The 9,196-nt window shown below is 38.0% G+C and overlaps 1 pseudogene; it reads left to right on the plus strand.

The window, feature by feature from the left end:
* The first annotated feature begins 8,573 nt into the window (after positions 1-8,573).
* Positions 8,574-8,960, plus strand: LOC145588809 (putative mitochondrial protein AtMg00820 pseudogene; annotated as a pseudogene).
* The last annotated feature ends 236 nt before the right edge of the window (positions 8,961-9,196 follow it).

Consider the following 9,196-nt stretch of genomic DNA (forward strand, 5'->3'; position numbering starts at 1 on the left):
TATGTTTATATATTTCCCTTTAATAATTTTGGTGATTTATACATGACCCCCCCCCCCCCCCCCCCCCCCAAAAAAAAAAAAAAAACATAGAGTTGTTAGATTTGTGTTATGTGATTTTAGTCTAGCTATCAACTTTTATATATACATTGTATGTAGTTATTTTCTTTCTTTGAAAGATAAACTTTTATATTTTGGGAAATTCTTTATGGTGGCCCTTTATTGTGGAAAATGCTATTTGAAAGACACTTTTTTTATTTTATTTTGTTTTTATTTTGACATATCCTAAAGTGACCTTATATAATTACATTGGTGTTTGAAGTGTGCTAAATTTATTTGAGGTTTCAATGCTCCTCAAAAAATCAAGGTGGTAACTCATCAAAATTTGAAAAGTGTTCTATCCTTCGAAAATCCTATGTATGGAGAGGCTTTCGTGGCCAGTGCGTAACACCCCTACACCCATATGTCTACTAATTTTAGGCAATCAAAATACCTACGTCTTTCTTCTCTAACTTGTGAATCATTGTGTTGCCAAACACAAAAATCCGAACATGAAACCATCAACACAGCCTAGATTGAGAATAATGTCAAAATGCCAAACACAAAAATCCGAACATGAAACCATCAACAGAGCCTAGATTGAGAATAATGTCAAAATGTCGAGCATGCATAACTCAAGTAGACCAAAAACTCTCTTCAAAAACTTTATCTTCAAAAAAAAAAAAAAAAAAAAAAAAAAACTAAAGCTTTTATCAAAGATATTATAAAAAAAAAAAAAATTACATCAAAAATTCTAAATTGCAATTTCAATTACCAAATCATAAACAGTGCGTGTTGTGTGTGGCTGGCCGCACCATGTGACCACTTATTAAAGAACAAAATAACTCCTATAATACTGACCCGGTAACCCCTTGTAATACTGACCAAGTAGCCCCTAAGTAACCCCTATTACACTGACGAAATAACCCCTATAAAACTAAACGAGTAACCCCTATAACAAAAGTAACCTGATTGGGATAAGCAATAGAAAAAGATCATAATCAAAGATCATTCCACATATAAAGACTTTGTGAATCACAAAAGTAACCTAAAGACTTTGTGAATCACAGAAGTAACCTAATTGGGATAAGCAATAGAAAAAGATCATAATCAAATGCATAAGCAAGAATCCAATATTGTTACTTTATTACAAATTAAAAGAAATTTATCACCATAGACTTCTACAAAAAAATCCACAATGTTTAATTTCTCGCTTCAAAGATTGTAGAAACCGCAATCCCAAAACATATACATATAACCTTAAAGTTCATCATCATCATCATCAAAATTTGTGTCAACGTAATTTGAGACTTGTCTTCATCAGACTTTAATAAAGACAAGCTAAGCTTAGTCTAATTATATTCCAAATTCAGGACTGCACTTTAATCTAAACCATATTGATGCTTTGTTTCCTCGCCCGTCTGAGATTGATAACTCGATTGACATGAAAGCAGGTCGATGTTATTGTCAAACAATGGATTTATGAGATGACATAAGGGATTTAGTCTACACAATAATGAAGCTCGATGCTACAAATTTTGGAAACCATTTGAAGAACTTTTCAACGACAAGACATTGCATATGCCGTTCAGTAGATCGGTTTATTTATGCATGCTCCAAGAGAGCCCCAGGTTAGTTTCTTATACAGACGTCTTTAAGGGCAGTTATCCCGACATCCACTAATCTACTTTTGGGTATTGTGTTTTCTTGGGTGACAATCTTATTTGCTGGTCTGCAAAGCGACCGTTGTTAAACTCAAGAATATCGTGGAGAAAACGGGTTGACCTTCGTATTGATATTAATCACATATATATAAATTATATATACATAATACAAAACATAACCTAACTTGCCTAAAATTCCTAACAAGATAAACTTACCAAAGATACAATATTAATGTAAATAACCTACCAAACTCTAATACTCCCCCTCAAGTTAGAGCATGTAAATCACAAATGTCCAACTTGCATAAAAGAAAACCAAACTGTTGTCGTCCAAGAGCCTTGGTAAGAATATCTGCCAACTTGTTAACCCTTATGAGGTTTTGATGATGATGTTAAGAATTGAGCAAACTTCCATCTAATAAGGATTTTCTAGTGTTGTGATGTTTGCAGGTTTAGTAAACTCTGGAAGTTGAAGTAGGAACTGAAACAAAAGAACTTTAGAAGATCCATGAGGACAAGTAAAGACAGAAAAAGAGTACTAGAAATGGAACTTCCCGAAGTTTATTAACAGGAACTTCACAACGGGTTGTAACGACCTGGTTTCGGTGTAATGTTGGGGCAAACCTCAACAACCAAGGATCGGTGTAGAGCTCGAGATATCAACCTAAAAAGATAGACTTCATAACTTATAGTTGTATAGAAGATAAGTTTGTTTTTTATAGGTTGATGTAAGCATGTAATTGACTGTTATGCGTGGAACTTATTAGAAATCAGATAAAGCTTGGCAAGCTCATCAATTCGTATAAGCTAATTACAGTTTTTATGAAAAAGTATTTATTTGATTTTATCTTCTAAAATCTGGTTTAACTCGGTTTTATCTTTTTCATAAAAGTTCTATCTTTTAACAAAATGAATTTAATCTAAATTGGTTTTCAAATAAAACGAAATTAAATCTGTTTTGATTTCAGTTTTAAAGATGATAAGATTAGATTTCTGTTTAAGCTTATCACATTTGCTAAAACTCTACTATGTGAACTGAGGTTTCTCTATAAATATAAAAGTATTTCAGCAAAGCGAAATGAGAGTTTTAAGCGTGAAAACCACTTGCTGCTTAAGAGTAAGTTTGCCAAAGGGTTAAGCTTTATCATTTTGATTTCGGGTTTCATGTGTAGCTTTCCATTTATGTGTTAGAGTGAGTCTCTGTGCTGTAATTGGTTTTGGGATGAGATTGTGAATTCTCTACAAATTCACATTAGAGTGTATGAGTTTGAATTCTCTAAAATTCAAGTGGTAGCTGTGAGTGCACAGTGAGTGAAAGGAACCTGAGAAGTGTCTTGGGTCAAGTGAAAGGAACTTGAGAGGTTTCTTGGGTCACCTAGGAAGTGTCCTGGGTTAAAGGGAAAAAGGTACCTAGGAAGTGTCTTAGGTCTGGTAGGAGGTGTTCTATCAAGTGGCAAGTGTCCGTGGTAGAACTTGCAAAGCAAAGGTCTATGTAATAGGTTGTACTAGGAGAGTTTCCTAATATAGTGGAATTTGTTTATAAGTCCCAATAGGGCCGAGGTTTTACTTCCAGCTAGGCACTGGATGGTTTCCTCGTAAAACTTGTTGTGTTCTTTAAGTTCCTTTTATGTTTTGTTTTTAATTTCTGCATAAGTTTCACGATTGGAACCTACTACTATTCACCCCCCCTCTCGTAGTAGTTCGTCTAAACTAGCAATTGGTATCAGAGCAGGTTCTCACAAAATTACAAGCAACCTTGTAGAGTAAGTTCCTGAAGAGATGAATGCACATCAGAAACATGAAGAAGGGTACTCGACCCAAAGACCACCAATGTTCAATGGCAAGTTCTATTCATACTGGAAGAATAGAATGGAGATATTTATCAAAGCTGAAAATTATCAAGTATGGAGAGTCATTGAAAGTGGTGACTTCGAGGTAACAAAAACCAATTCAAACAAAGAGGTAATCCCTAAAGCATTGGCTGAATTTGATAAAGAAGATTATGAAAAATATGAGCTGAATGCTCAAGCAGTGAAAATCTTGCATTGTGTACTAGGACCTCATGAGCATAATAGAATCATGGGTTGTAAGTTCGCAAAGCAGATTTAGGATTTATTACAAGTAACACATGAAGGAACATTTGAAGTTAAACGTTCCAAAATTGATCTACTAATGTCAAAATATGAAAGATTTGAAATGCTGCACAAGGATTCCATTTAGGATATGTTCACTAGATTTACTAACATTGTTAATGAGTTAGAATCTTTAGGCAGGTCCATACCCATTGATGAACAACTGAGAAAAGTTCTCAGAAGTCTTCCTCAAGATGAGAGGTGGAGATCCAAGGTTACTGCTCTACAGGAATCAAAGGACTTCACCAAGTTCAACCTTGAACAGCTCAATGGATCCCTGCTCACTCATGAACTTCATCTTGGAGCAAACACTGAGAGTTCTAAGAATAAAAGCCTGGCTCTAAAGGCTTATGAATCAAGCGACTCTGAAGATGATGGTGTTGAGACAACCATGCTTGTACAGAGGTTCAGGAAGATGCTGGGAAAGAGAGGAGACAAGAGCAAACGAGGACAGCTAAGTTCCAAGGAGATCAAGTGCTTTGGATGTGGCTCTAGAGAACATCTCATCATAGACTGCCCTCAACCTAAGGAGGATGAGAAACCCAAATACAAAGGGAAAGAGCAAAGCAAGTACTATAAATCATCATTCTCCAAGGAAGATGTCAGGAAAGCCATGGTGGCTGCATGGGGAAACTCTGACTTCGAAGAAGAAGGAGAAAGAGAATCCGTGGAAGAAACAGCCAACTTGTGTTTGATGGCTAAAACTGACAATGAAGCTCGTCTGAAGGAACTTGAATCTGAGGTATGGTATGACTATAGACAACTCAAGCATTTAAACAAAGAAAATCTTATGGACATCATTCTCGAACTTAAAGATGACTATATTGAACTAAATAGGTCGAAGCTTTAAAAATCCATAAAGAACATAATGAATGGGTTGACAATATGAAGACTGATATTCAGACTAGATTCTTTGATCTGTATGATAAAAATGTCCTTCTAAAAGAACAAGTTGACAAATTGAAACATGATAACATTATGCTAAACGTAGAGCTAGCTCAACTAAAACTTGGAATTAATTCTCCTGATTCTGAAGTTCCTCCCGCAAGCCAACTTCCAAATTTTGAGAAACTAAAATCAGATTTGGAAGAAGTAAAAATGAAAAATCAAACCTTGGAGGAGGAACTTGCTAGATCTAGGAAAGGTAAAGAAGTTATTAATAATGGAATTCCATCTTGGATAGCTAACGCTCCAAATAAACATAAAGAAGGACTAGGGTATAAAAAGAAGCCTAGGAGAAACAAGAAATATGTGGATCTGCCCAGTCAAAAATTATGTTACTATTGTGGTGGCACAGGACATCTTCGAGCTGCATGTCCTAAGAAGATTAAAGATACTCTTAAAAATACTGAGCATACTGAACAGGTCTGGATGAAGAAATCTGACTCTTCCTCCAAAACAGTGGAACCCAAGGAAACCTGGGTTCTAGAAACTAACGCTTAGTTTTTATGCAGGTTCCAGTGAGGGGGAACAACACTTGGTACCTAGACAGTGGTTGTTCCTTAAAGGAATGGTGTCCTTCGAACAAGTGTATTATTCCGATAGGGGGTTCGGAATTATTAGAAAGCTAATTTTTCCATGAGGTCAAGTGATCGGACTGCTTGGGTGGAGGCCCCTTCCGATTAGTAATATTAATGCATAATTAATATTACAGCTTAATCTTGACTGAACCCTTCGGGTCACACCCAAGAAACTAACGAGCTGAAGAGACGAATTAATTAGGAATTAATTAATAAGTCGACCGAGTAATTAATATTTAGACGTCGGAAATACGAGCTTGGAGCGTCGAAATCGAGCGTCGGAAGTCAAGTCGAAAATAGTAAAAGACGAGACGTGAAAATAATAATAAATAAACAAAGACCGAAATTCCCCTAGCATCGGAATGCCCCGAGCAAACCGAGTGCTAGGGGCATATGGTCTAGCAAGGTGGCTAGCAAGCGCACCATCGCTAATAGCAATAACACAAGCTAGCAGTGCGCTAGGGTGCTAGCACTGCTAGCAGTGTGTGCATGCTGGCGCGCAGAGGCATATGGCCTAGCATGGTGGCTAGCACGCGCACCAAGCCGAGCCTAGGCTGGCTGGTGCATGCTAGCGCACCAATGCTAGCATCGCATTGCTGGGCGCTGCCTTGTGCGTGCATTGGCTAGTAGCCATGCCGTAGCAGCTAGCACGCTAGGCGCACTAGCCCGCAGCAGCTAGCAGCAGCATGGCTGGGCCATTGCGTACTGCCAAGCAAGCTAGGCTTCGGCCTAGCAGCCCGCAAGCAATGCGTGGCTTGCTAGGCCGTGGCAGCTGGTAGCCCGCACCAATGTGCGAGGCATGCTAGCAGGTAGCAGCTAGCAGCCCGCACATTGTGCGTGGCGTGCTGGCAGCTAGCCTCGGCCAAGCAGCCCGCACTTGGTGCATGACCTGCTGAGCCGTAGCACATGGCATCCCACCTTGGGTGCCTTGGTGCCCAAGTGTGGGTGCCACATGGCGTAAAATAAATGGGAGTTGGGGCATTGAGGTGGTCGGTTTTAGGAGAGGGAGTGGGGAGCAAGTTTGGTCCCACCTCTTCCAAATGGTCCTCACCTAATCTCTCACATGAGCTTGCCACTTGTTGATTTATTAATAGTTTGATTATTAATTTTATTTTAGTTTTAAAATAAAATGGGAAAATCAAATTCTCCCACATTGATGGGAGAGCTTTTCACACTCATGATTTTCCCTATAAATACCCAAGTTGGGGTATTGGAAAAATCACTTGAGTAAGAGTTGAAAAAGGCATCACTAGTAGTGAAAACCTTTGAACTCAAGAGTTGAAAAAGACATCACCATTGTGAAAACCTTTGAACTCAATTACTCGGGTTTCGGTCGGGCCTTGCTGACTCCAAGGCATTGGACCTAGTCGGTGTTCGAGTTGTGGGTGGACTTCCGTTGGAGGTCGTCGTATTTTCGAGGCTAGCTTTCGAAGTAAGAGCCCCTCGAGGTCAGGCGAAGCAAGCGTCAAAGGTATAATTATTATCTTAATCTTGTCATTAAGTTAATTATGTTTATGGTTTTATTTATTGCGAGTGCAGTCTTGGTTTTGGGTTTGTTTCCGCGGTGAGTCAGACTCACCAAACCCCAACAGTTCCAAGCACATGTCTGGAGACAATTCTAAATTTCTCTCACTGGATGCCTACAACGGAGGAACTGTGACCTTCGGAGATAATAAGAAAGGTGAAATTATTGTTGTTTGTAAAATAGGAAGGTCAAGTTCCCATGCTATAGAAAATGTTTTCTTAGTCGAAGGTCTTAAACACAATTTGTTAAGTATATCTCAATTTTGTGATAAAGGTAACTCAGTTAGCTTTACTTCTAATCTTTGTAGAATCATCAACAATGACACTAACAGAATTATCCTTGAAGGAACTAGGAAAGGGAACACATATGTTGTGGATCTCAATGAAGTTTCAAGCAGTAGCTTGACTTGTCTTAGTGTCATTGAGGATGATCCCTTTCTATGGCACAAACGGTTTGGGCATGCTAGTTTTTCTTTGCTTGATAAACTTAGATCAAAAGAACTTGTGGAAGGACTTCCATCCATCAAGTTCCTAAAAGATAAAGTCTGTAGTGCATGTGTTAAAGGTAAGCAGACGCGAATATCTTTCAAGTCTAAGAATATGGTAAGCACCAAAAAACCATTGGAACTTATCCATATGGATTTGTGTGGTCCTATCAGGATACAAAGCAGAAGTGGTAAAAGGTATGTAATGGTCATTGTAGATGATTTTTCCAGATTAACATGGGTTTTCTTTCTTGTAAGCAAGGATGATACGTTTGATGAGTCTGTTGCTTTTGTCAAGAAAGAACAGAGAAGAACATGTTACCAATTAGTTCACCTAAGGTCAGATCATGGAACTGAGTTTGAAAACTCAAAGTTTGATGAATTTTGCAATGAACATGGAATGGACCATAACTTCTCAGCTCCCAGAACTCCACAACAAAATGGAGTAGTTGAATGGAAAAATAGAAGCTTGAAAGATATGGCAAGAACAATGCTGATTTCCAGTGGCTGCCTAGGAACTTCTGGGCTGAAGCAATAAATACAGCATGTTATATACTAAATAGAGTTTCTGTTCGAGCAATAAACAACAAGACAACCTATGAACTAATGAAAGGAAGAAAACCAAATATCTCATACTTTAGATCATTTGGTTGCAGGAGCTTTGTACACAACAATGGAAAGAGAAACTTGAGAAAATGTGATGAAAGGAGTGATGAGGCTGTATTCTTAGGATATGCCTCAAATAGTAAAGCTTACAGAGTTTATAATAAAAGAACAATGTGTGTTGAAGAATCTGTACATATAATTTTTGACCAAACTGATTATGTGATTGATGTGCAGGATGATGATGATGATTTTGAAATAGGGTTAGTAAGAAGACAGGACCCTGATGAGGAATCAACTATATCTATGAAGCAGCAAGACAAGAATCATGTAGCTGAAAACCAAACGGTAGTTGAAACAGAAGTTCCTCATGAGGAACATCCAGAGCCTGAGAACCCAGAACCTGAGAATTCAGAACCACTGAATCAAGAGGCAGAAGACAACGGTTCTAAACCTGAGAAATTGTATCCAATTAAAGACTTTACCCCTAAACGTTGGAAACATCAAAAGTCTCACCTAGTGGACATGATCATGAGTGACATAACTAAAGGAACTTAGACTCGGTCCCAGCTGAGGAACTTCTGTGCATTTTTCTCGTTCCTATCTACTATGGAACCAAAGATATGTGATGAAGCCTTACAAGATGCTGACTGGATAATAGCAATGCAAGCTGAATTGAGTGAATTTGAAAGAAACAAAGTCTGGTACCTAGTTCCTAGACCGGAACACCAGAAAGTCATTGGACTAAAATGGGTGTACAGGAACAAGCTTGATGAGCATGGAATCATTGTGAGAAGCAAGGCTAGACTGGTTGTCAAGGGGTACAATCAACAAGAAGGCATAGAATTTGGTGAGACATTTGCACAAGTTGCCAGGTTAGAAGCTATACACATTCTTATTGCTTTTGCAGCTTTCATGGATATCAAATTGTTCCAGATGGACGTAAAATGTGCCTTTTTAAATGGCTTATTAAAAGAAGACGTCTATGTGGAATAACCTCCTGGATTTGAAGATCTAGATTTCTCAAATCATGTATATAAACTTGATAAAGCTCTTTATGGGCAGAAACAAGCACCAAGGGCATGGTATGAGAGGTTGTCCAAGTTCCTATTAGATAACGATTTTAAAAGAGGAAAAATAGACAAAACATTGTTTTTGAAATCTAAAAGAGCTGACATTTTAGTTGTACAAATATATGTAGATGATATTATTTTTGGTGCAACTAATGAATC

Source organism: Chenopodium album, chromosome 17 (assembly GCF_948465745.1).
Source record: "Chenopodium album chromosome 17, dcCheAlbu1.1, whole genome shotgun sequence".
Classification (NCBI taxonomy): Eukaryota; Viridiplantae; Streptophyta; class Magnoliopsida; order Caryophyllales; family Amaranthaceae; genus Chenopodium; species Chenopodium album.